Source organism: Saccostrea cucullata, unplaced genomic scaffold (assembly GCF_032062105.1).
Source record: "Saccostrea cucullata isolate Sc308-1 unplaced genomic scaffold, CSIRO_AGI_Scuc_v1 ctg15530, whole genome shotgun sequence".
Classification (NCBI taxonomy): Eukaryota; Metazoa; Mollusca; class Bivalvia; order Ostreida; family Ostreidae; genus Saccostrea; species Saccostrea cuccullata.
In genome coordinates this window covers 2,520-14,230 of record NW_026918315.1, presented here as the reverse complement: position 1 = coordinate 14,230, position 11,711 = coordinate 2,520, and the positions used below count along the sequence as shown (strand labels likewise).

Sequence of the window (11,711 nt, the reverse complement as noted above, 5' to 3'; positions counted from 1 at the left end):
CAGCAGATAACGATGCAATTTTGTGTTTTACTCAGGAAAATTCCTGAATAAACTCTAAAAATGTTGAAGGAATCAAAAAAATATGTCACAAGTGAGTTGTGCCTGTGTGTACACATAGTGCAGGCAGTATTTGACTGACAGAGACTCCGTATTGGATGAGGATAATCTGCGATGATATGGTTTAACTGTAACAATCTTAACAAAAACTTTAAAAAGTTGGAACGTCAAGGAAAAACATAGGCGCTTCAGAGTTGCTTATCCTGTGAAAGCAGAGTTAAGTAACAAAAGAAATTAAAACCTTAACAAAGGAAATTATACAACGAGAGCAATTCTTAAAACATGCATGTCAAGTATTAGAAAAAGAATTTAAGGAAGGAACATTGGATTATACTGTATGAAACATATAGGGATAGTATTTTTTAGAAATTTTTGACGCTATGTTTTGACTTAACAATGCCTTTAGGTGCGCTCCGCGGGTACAAAACATGTTGATTTTAAATTGAAGTAAATTAATTTCTGTTAAATCGAATAAAATAAAACTTCACACATCAACAAAAAAAATATTTTGACATATCATAATGTGCTTATTTTAAATTTCTAGTGAGTAGTATAACGAAGATTGACATCGTCCACGAACTTTTCGAACAACCCTCGTACAATTTATAACTGTATAATTTAATGTAAATCGCAAGCACCTTTTATAACAATCAAAACATGTATATAAACGTGCATTCCCATTAATGTCAGGAGTACAACATTTAATATTTTGCTCCCCAGCATGAGAAAACCGTTTTCAGTAGATGATTTTCTGATTTTTATTTTGGAAAATAAAGCCATAACGAACATTCTATCAAATAGATCTATCAATTACTGGGGTCTTTTTACGTTTCAGATCTATATTTCTGTAATCAGGAGTGCAACATATTTTTTTAAAGTTATTAATGAAAAGACTTCCACTCATGCTACTTCGGAATTTTTAACTAGAATGCATTTGCAATATGATGATTTAACTAGAATGCATGTGCAATGTGATGATTTGAATAGAATGCATGTGTAATATGATGATCTAACTAGAATGCATGTGCAATATGATGATCAAACTAGAATGCATGTGCAATATGATGATCTAACTAGAATGCATGTGCAATATGATGATCTAACTAGAATGCATGTGCAATATGATGATCTAACTAGAATGCATGTGCAATATGATGATTTAACTAGAATGCATGTGCAATATGATGATTTAACTAGAATGCATGTGCAATATGATGATCGATATGATTAAACATTACTAACAGAATAAGTAGTTCAATTCTTTAAAAAAAAATCTCAGTTTGGCGGTCATTATTTTTTAATTCACCTTCTGTTTTTCCTTGATCTTTTCTTTAATAGCAAAATAAAGGCTTTTAGACAGGTGACAAAGTTCTGTTAAAAGTACAATTGGTACTTAGTATGTGTCCATGAAGATTCAAGTTGGAATATTAGTGTCTCGTCTTCCGGCTATTTTGCAATGTTATTTCCTATATTTCCTATTAGTGCTCAAGATGGTCGACCTTGACATTATTGTGGTAAACGTTTATTCACTTGTGTTAATCGGGATGCAATGTTGGCAGGTCCTCTTTTTTCTTATGTCTACTGATCTTGGATTGTTTACTCCTCTCTCTTATTGTGTATAAAAACTGAATATAACGTCTTATTTAATGGGTCATTAAATTGTTTCTAAATATCAGAAGAGCCAAACACACTTTTTAACCGAATTAAAATATTCCATTTAAAAAGATGCAATTAACCTAAGTAAAATTTAATGATAGTAGAATTCTATAAATATATTCATTTATCATATTGCAAAGTATTTTAATCTGTTTGTACATGTATTTGGAAGAAGATCAGACAGATTGCATACTGCCGATAAAATGTATGCTTGTCGCCACTATTTATTGTTACTAATTGTTACTTAAGTCGATAAATATAAAAGAGATGAAAATTTATTGTTAGAAATGGATAAATATGAATTAAGGCATTGAAAATAAAATTTCTAAATATCTAATGAAGGTAACAATTTTGATCTTTTCTTGACCCTCTGATTTAATATATATACATATAGTCAATAAATTTATTAGTCCTCTACCGGTCAAACCAGCGAAGTTTTTAGGGTTCCTCCTTGTCTGTCTTTTGTGGGACCTTCTATCTGTATGGTTGTCTGCCTGTTCCTCTGTCTGAAACAAAGAGTTTGGCCTTTTCCTGACCTCCTTATTACATAGATATAGACAGGCGAAAACTTAAGGGCTCCTCCTTGTTTGTCTGTCCGTCTGTCTAGCTGTGTGAATGTCTGACCGTCTGTCTATCTTTCTGAGGGATCTTTTATCTGTATGTTTTCTGTCTGTCCATCTCTTGGTTTTCTCAAATGTTCCCTTGAATTAATGCTCGAAGACATTAGCGTTTTTTTGGCACGTGGCTGTATCTTCGTGAGTTACAAATCAAATTAATATTTGCTTTCGTTTCGATGATACTAGTATTTAATGTTTTTTCGGGATTTTTAAAACACTTTTCTCCCTACATGCTTGCAGATGTTGAGCTGACTTTTAATGCTAGTATCTGTTTAACTTGATGAGGTTAAGATGGAGTTTGCGTTATTGCAAATTCGAATTTTTTTTTTTTTACGGAATTACTGCAATTTTAATTTTTGATACACATGTAGGAACCAGATTACACTGGCAGATAGGGGGGCTAGTTTTGCTAATATAAAAATCTCAGAATGTTTGTTAAATTAGTTAATTCTATGAAATTTACTTCATTTATCTTTTGTTGGGATCAGCATGGGAGTAGTTCAGTTCATTTAATGTACAGGTAAAAAATGTGGCAACTTGACAGTGGACACGCAGATAAGTTTGCATAAACTAATTGATTATTAATTACTTTAGTAATTTATAGATAGTCAATCAATGTCTTAAAAATAACGAATTATGAAGTACATATATGTATAAATACAAATAAAAATTAAAGATGTTTCCAGCAGAACGCATTAGCACCATGATTTCCTCTTTTTCCTTATTTTATTATTAAATAATATACCCATCTCTCTGTTATACATGTATTAACATACAGAGGATAACTAATTTCAAACCTACATCAAGTTAAGGGTCGTAGGTCACTATGACCTTATCACAGGTACAATAAAAGATCTACATGTATTGACTTGCCTTACTTAAAATGCTTAGTCAGCTATTGCACTTTTCATGTACCAAAAATATACAAAATGGTGATTGTATTATTAAATCAAAATTATTCTAAAAACACATTAAAATACATTCTTATTTTAATCCAGACCTATTGAATAAACAACTAGATTTATGCCTAGTGAAATTTTATGTCTGCCGCGTAAAATACATATACCATTCTGTATGTTTTCTTTGTTTTATCCTTAAAGCATTTAACATTAATCTTATTCCAAACTCTGAATGGTATTCAATACTTTTTTCATATACCGTTACACACGTCAAATTTGTAAGTCTGACGAAAAATAACAATGCATACATGCCGAAAAAAATTGGAAGACGTCTATGAGAGGACGGTAAACAGTCGCTAGCTATATAGCATCATGATGAATATGTTTTAGTAGTATCGGACATATACTTTTATCAAGTTAGCTTTTTCTCATTCAAATTTGAAATGATAAGAGACCCGCCCTTCGGGCACCTACATGTAAGGCGTGGATTACATACATTATTAAACCCTTTTCTGAAAAAACCCTCACTCTCCACTCCGAATGCACACACCAAAAAAATTGTTTCCGTTTTCTCGAATATGTGTGATTTAGCAATCAATACCATCTACATGACATTCCGTGAAAAAAGATTTCTTTTTTAATTCAGGTTTAAAATTTGAGCATGTGCGTACAGTTTAATAAAAATACACGTGGTAAGAAACCGAAAAAAATATAAAAGGACAGGGGCTGGGGTGGGGTGGGGTGGGGTTGGGGCTTGGAGGCTCGAGGCTGATGTCCAAGGTACTAACATTACCCCACTTTATTGCGAGAAGTTGATATCCTGCTTATAGGGACACTCTGTCATATGTCAACATTTTAAGTAATATTGATACGGTTAGTGAAGGTTTTGTCATGTTGTAAATTTTGTATTTATGGCCACCATGTAAATTCAAAACTTTGAAATATATATATTTTTGTTATTGATTTTCAATATTTTGATTAATTAATGCATTTAAATTTAATTCTACAATTTCATTTACAGAAAATTCATTCTTCTTATAAACACCTTATTAATAACAACTTTATAATAATAATTAATCCCTTGATAAATTTATACTTTAATAAACTTGGTATTAATATTCATTTACCTGGTGGTAGTGTTGTCATGTTGTGGATTTTGTATTTACTGCCACCTGGTAAATTCAGAATTTACAGCATGACAGTTTGATTGTATCACTACTCATCGATTTCAAAAGGCATATTAACTACTAAAATAAAATGATTGTTTTTTGAAATATTTTTAATGCTTTCTTTTTTAGAGACGATGTTTTTATAAGAAATACAACACATTCATTATCTTACGTTATAATATAAATTAGTTAGCGCATAAAACATAGATATAAGCAATGATTGATTTAAAAAAATCATTTTGTGTTAGTAAAATATTTCTTACTCAGAAGAAGACTAGCTTTCAACAATCATAAGTAACTGCTATTACTTCGGGTTTTCTGAACACGTTATAATCGCTTCAAATATTGCAAAATCGTCAATAAAATCTGCTACAATTTTTTTTAAAGCAATACCTTTTGCCGACAGATTAAAATATTTCAATATACTTATCTCTGTGCACATGAAAATTGATAAATATTGTCATTTTATTCAGTTTGTTTAATATTCGTCCAGTTAAGTTGGAAGTAATGAACAACATAGGTATGACATCGTTCACATTAGGTGTAGGTGTTTTACAAATTCTCAGGGATATGGGTACACAAACAAAGTGTTTTGGGATGAGTATTAGGTAGCAGGAAAGATAACTCTAAAAAGAACTTTGATACAAATGATTTTGAAAATTGTTTTTCTTGATTATTAAATTTTATTGAATCATTTTCTAACAGTAACTGTATCCTCATTCATATTTATTTATTTTATATATACTTTCAGGAGTCCTCAATAACTTTTCCATCCGTGTTTTATTTAGAGAAAATGTTTGTTTCATCTGTCCTTAATTCAATTACTTGTCGTCATTGTTATTTCAATAAGTTTTATTTAATTTTGCAGAAAGCGGACTACTTTTAACATGGAATTAAAAAATGAGCTCTCTTCGATCAAAGACTTAAAACATATTTTATGCTTTGCAAAAACAGATCTTATATTATGCAATTGCATAATTTTGGATTAAACGTTGTGCTTTATCTGAACTTGTTAAAACTTTCTTCATCTTTTGGGCATTTTAAAGGAATTTACAGAATATTGCAAAATGAGGCATTTCATGACGCCATAATGCATCGACTCGACAGAATATTACGTCATATTTAAAAGATACACTTTCGCCAAGGTTTAAGTTATAAATACTGCAACCAAAACCGAGCAGTTTCGTCGTTTTTCCAGAAATTTAGAGAGCAAAAATGGCTTTACGTGACCCTCGCTCATTATCACATTTGTGAACCATAGTCAGTAGCGGGAAAAACCCCATCGGTTGACCAGACAAGCTCGGATTCGGCGCAGCAAAGTCCTAAGGAGACAACACAGTCATTTTGGACATTATTTCATTCCTGTTTCAACGATGCTGCAAATTCTCGGACATTGGCATATTTTGTATTGTTTTATGAATTATCTCAATAATTATGTTTCATTGATCTTACCAGACGATTGCAATAGCGCGGATGAATCTGTCCTGAGCTTGGGTTGTTGTCCTTTTTCGACCGGATCGGGGTCTATCCTGAACAGACCCAGCTGTAGCACGATGTCTGGACCATATCTGCTGATTCCAGTCTGGGAAACATTCATTGTCAACGACACAGCGACCAGCCTTGTGCCAACTTGTCGCATGCCATGGGCACATAACCTCTCAAACTGTGTTAGATTTTCTTTCCTGAATTGAGAATTTTTTTCTTCTGAATCTTTCTTTAGAGTGGCTTTGACATTCGAATTCAGAGGCATGCAAATTTGTGGCACAACACTTTTGATCATCAGTAGCAAATCGATCAGATCGTGAAAGTGTGTGTTAAGGTGATGAATTTCTTTGAAAATGCTTCCTCTTTGTGGTACCGTACAACATGGGTTCATATTCCTTTACAAGTAATTTGTATATTAATATGTGAATATTTTAATCACAAACAACAGTATCCCCGACTGTTTTGATCAGTATAGTTTTTTTTATTCTTAAACTGGCTTGGGTTTATTTACTTATTCAATGAAGCTAAGAAGCAGGTAACACGTGAGTTCTTTGGAAAATTCTACTGTTTATGTAACATGTAATATTAAATCTTTTACTACAGTTTTATCATTCATATTACAATGTAAAATAGAAACAGAAGAAAATGTGACATTTTTATTATTTATATTCAAAGTAACAACAAACACATCAAGCCAGATTTTCTCAGAATTTGCTGCATTTCCTTTTCGACTACAAGCTGCATTTTATGCATTTTACATGCAATGATTCGGGCGTATTTTTAAAAAATCATTTTACAAATATCTAAGTCTTCCTCAGTAGGATTCCAGAAAAAGTCGACTGATGGTAATTTCCAACACCAATACTACCCCCGAAGACATGCTCATTATTTCCGAAAATCTGTATCCAGACGTGCTCCGTTCTGTTCACGTTTATCATCACCATTGCTGAACTAGAATCTCCTGCACCTGTGTGTGGCACAAGATTCGAAGCACGGGGTTCACCACCGACTATCAGTTGGGTAGCAAAGTAACTACTTCCTGTGGCTATGGTCCAATGAAATAAATAGATGCCTGTGACTGGAGCAATGAAGATACCATCTTCTGTGTGATAATGGCCCCCGACGTTAATGTAAATCTTGTCAAATCTTATTATCACTTTGTTGCTTATATCACTCTCACTAAAGGATTTGTAGGCAGAGATCTGAAAAGGATTGGCGTTGATTGATCATCCAGAATGCCTATTAAAAAAAGAATGTTTACAAACACTTAGATGACGATGAAAATCGGAGGTTTAAAACCATTTTATTGTGTACAGTAGATCACTGAATTTTCACTACACTTTATTTTCGCGAGATAGGCATTGAATTTTTTCATATGCGAGACAAAATTTTCACAAATTGTGGTTACTACTCTTTATAAACCTAAGGAATACTATTAATTATACACGAGAATTAAATTTTCCCGAACGCAATGACTCGCGTAATTACTCGAAAATGAAGTTCTAGCGAAAAAAAAGTGATGTACAGTATATGCCATTATCGATTATGTACACATTGTAATGTTAGCAACCTAAAAATGTAAGGCACTATCTGAAGGTAAGAGGCTAAAAATAATTGTATTGCATTTTAAGAATGTTTCAGGAACATATCCAGACATAAGGATTTGAAAAATATATACTAACAGTGTTATGCAGAGGGAAAATTTGCAAAAATTTTAGGAACAAAATAATACAATGTTACATGTACCAATATTATAGTTGATATAAAAATAGTTCATTTTTCTGTTAGACATGTGGTACTAATTAATTTCTTCTACGTGACGTCATTTTTATAATTTAATTAATTTTCCCTGTTCCAAATACTAGTACCTTATTTTATCTTTAAAGTCCAAAATTGCTCTTAATATTGAACAATTTATATTGATCTACATGTTTTTTTTCTAAAAAATCTTAGCACTCCTTTTTTTTTCAAAATTCTATGCTTGAGCTCCCGTACATGTTAAAATGATTTTCTCACAACAGAGTTAATATATTGATATATTTTCTTTCTGTTTTTGTTTTTTTCAATCTAAGGGGGATTTCTTTCTTGTCGTTGTCTTTCACTCTTTGCCGGTATGAATAATTCGGTCTCCCATACTTAATGCGTTTAAATTTGCATACTGCTTACCAAATGCAATTCAACGGACTGTAGGATCGAAGCAATTTCAGTGTATAGGGCACAAACCAAATATTTCATTTTTGGGAGGGGATACTATGAAGGGGGAAATAAGATCATCAGTGGTTATGACTGATGAGGGGGCACAAGTTTAAAGTAATTTTTTCCTTTGCATTCTTACTACATATCCGCAAAATCATTCTCCAATTCCGCGGTTTTTATGATCATGTCTATTAAACTTTGATACAATGAAGACAGTCCCGTTTAAGTGGCCGAAACAATTGTCATCAAATAAAATATATCATTATATCGAATGTTTACCGACGTTTTTCATACAAATTGTTAGACCATTAATCTGTTTATTTATACTGGTAATTTGTTTTCATTATTCTATTTATTTATTGCTTTATTATTTTGCTTTTTGAATATGTTCTGGTATTGTTTTTAGAGATTAAACTACAACGATATGTTGTAGTTGTTGTAGTCTACTTGTATGTTTTTGCGTTTGATATGGCTTTTTTTTTGTCCTCTCCCTTTCAAGATCAACGAAAAATCCTTGGTTCCCCCATATTTTATAACCAAATTTACAATATTATTATAGTAAGTATTCTTACCAGATCTAAGAGTGAGAATATCCAGGAACGACACATTAAGATTATCTCCCGAGTAAGCAGACGACCCAAAGTGCGCGCTCCGTAACATTCAAGCGACCTTCTAGTTCCGACGATGACGCTCCTCCAAACCTCAGAAATTTTTGCTTGTTGTCAACTCATTCATAGAAGCTGCAGTGAGGTGAAAGGACATTAGCAGGAAGAACATTTTCGACTTGAATTGTTACTGTTCACGGGCCCTTGTTGATGGTAACTGAATAAGATCCAAGATTTTTCCCACTTTATAACTATGCTCTGTTTAAAAGTTTTAGCTTGCCCGTCTCTATACGACGTTTGGATATGTCTGAGAATGCATAAAAAAAAAAAAGTTTTGAGAAATAAATTTTCACGAATTTTAGTCGCACTATGACAAAAAAAACGAATATTATACATGTATGTGGCTTAAAAACGAAAATTTAATTATAGACTCTTTCGTCAAATGAAAACAAACTCCGGAATATTGTATATGGCTGTAGTACCAGGGGAAAAGAGCAACGAACTCAACAATACAGGTCATACGACACACAAAATCGAAAGGAACTGCCTTTGTGAACCTTTTAGCTCTACTGGTCAGAGACCAGAAGAGCTTATGCGATAGTAATAGGTACATAATTCTGTGCATCGGTTTTTGATTTCGATGAGCGGTGTTGCCGAGGTTACTAAAAATAGAAATTTTTGTGAAATTGTTTCAAAATACTACTCCTCCTACAATTTTGGTCCAATTTCAATATAACTTGGCACACAAGTAGACTACAATAAGATACATAATTCTGTGTATCGGTTTTTGATTTCGGTGAACGGTGTTGCCATGGTTACTAAAAATAGAAATTTCTGTGAAATTGTTTCAAAATGCTACTCCTGCTACAATTTTGGTCCGATTTCAATATAACTTGACACACAAGTAGACTACACTAAGATACATAATTCTGTGCATCGGTTTTTGATTGTGATGAACGGTGTTGCCGAGGTTACTAAAAATAGAAATTTTTGTGAAATTGTTTCAAAATGCTACTTCTCCTACAGTTTTGGTTCGATTTCAATATATAACTTGGCACACAAGTAAAATACACTAAGATACATAATTCTGTGCATCATTTTTTGATTTCGATGAACGGTGTTGCCGAGGTTACTAAAAATAGAAATTTTTGTGAAATTGTTTCAAAATGCTACTCCTACAATTTTGGTCCGATTTCAATATAACTTGGCACACAAGTAGACTACACTAAGATACATAATTCTATGCATCTGTTTTTGATTTCGATGAACGGTGTTGCCATGTTACTAAAAAAAGAAATTTTTGTGAAATTGTTTCAAAATGCTACTCCTCCTACAGTTTTGGTTCGATTTCAATATAACTTGGCACACAAGTAGACTACACTAAGATACATTATTTTGTGCATCGGTTTTTGATTTAGATGAACGGTGTTGCCAAGGTTACTAAAAATAGAAATTTCTGTGAAATTGTTTCAAAATGCTACTCCTCCTACAGTTTTGGTTCGATTTCAATATAACTTGGCACACAAGTAGACTACATTAAGATACATAATTCTGTGCATTGGTTGTTGATTTCAATGAACGGTGTTGCCATGGTTACTAAGAAAAAATAGAAATTATTGTAAATTGTTTCAAATATGGCACAAAAGTAGACTACTTCTCGAAGTTTTAGAATTTTAATATAACTTGGCACACAATTCGTATTCAGTTTTCCTTCAAGTGTTACTACAAAATTTGTTAGGGAAGCAAATATTACAAAATTCTTTGCATCGGTTTTATTGATTTCAATGAACGGTGTTGCCATGGTTACTAAATTTTGAGATCTTTGAAATTTTGATGAAATTGTTTCAAAATGCTATATCTTCCGTTACAGTTTTAGTTTGTTAAGAATTTCATTATAACTTCACTATATCCGGCACACAAGTAGACTGTACTAAGATACATAATTCTATGCATAGGTTTTTATTTTGATGAGTGGCAAGGATCATTTTTCTATTTATTGCTGATTTAAAGTCTCAAGTCCCAACTGCTACTTTTCTCTTCCTTTGTTTTAAGTATAACCCAGTAGAGCTACAGTCTCGACAGAGACTTCTGGTTTTGTATTTCTGTGCTTTTAAATTAGTTACAATGTAAATTTAGTAATATTGTATTCATTTTTACAGGAATTCAAATGAATGATATCATTCTCATGTAATAAATTCTAAATATGTCTTGTAGCAATAAATCGACCATACATGTATATACAGTATTTTTTTTTTACAATATGTTTATTTGAATGCCATATGTCCTTAAGCATGTTCAGTTCAAAATAATGGTACAAGTAATGGGCAACTCAAAAAAAAAATATTAACCTAACATGTCCATTAGACCAGTGAACTGTACTCCTTGTAGGGTAGTGCTAGGCGTAGAAAAAATTAGAACATATTATGTTATATCGTCGTAGGTTTGACGGAGAACAAGAAGCGAATACTGGCGCCCTTATCAAATGTCATGCTTTTTGCTCAGATATTCATTTACCCATCTGTATAGGAAGCTCTAGATTCAATGAATTTGATATCATATACTGTTAAATCATATATTTTCGTGGGGTCAAATTTTCCTGGTTTGAGTAAAAACTCTTGATTCGTGGGGATTTGAATTCGTGGATGAGAAATTGTTGAGTAATTATGTATGTAACATTTTACACTTCGTGGTGGACATGAATTCGTGGGTCTCTTCAATACCTCGAAAACGACGAAAATTAAACCCCCACGAAATTGTTTTTTATTTCACAGTGTACTATATCAACATATTTTTTATATTAAATAAAATCTTTTGCAGTAAACGAAATTATTTTCGTTCAAAATGAGGCTGCACACAGTGAGCAAATAAAAAAGCTATTTGTACAGGCTAGTGAAAGAGGGACTCGCTTAAATCATGTTTTATTCAGTTTAGATCTGATTGTTTTCGTTTGAAGACGCTGAAAATACAAAGGTTATCTTGATCCTCCTTTATGTTTTAACAATTAAAAGAAAAGCGTGTGATGATAAT

At 32.3% G+C, this 11,711-nt stretch overlaps 1 pseudogene; it reads right to left on the bottom strand.

The window, feature by feature from the left end:
• Window positions 1-6,491: 6,491 nt before the first annotated feature.
• On the bottom strand, window positions 6,492-8,780 carry LOC134263002 (complement C1q tumor necrosis factor-related protein 2-like; annotated as a pseudogene).
• Window positions 8,781-11,711: the final 2,931 nt, after the last annotated feature.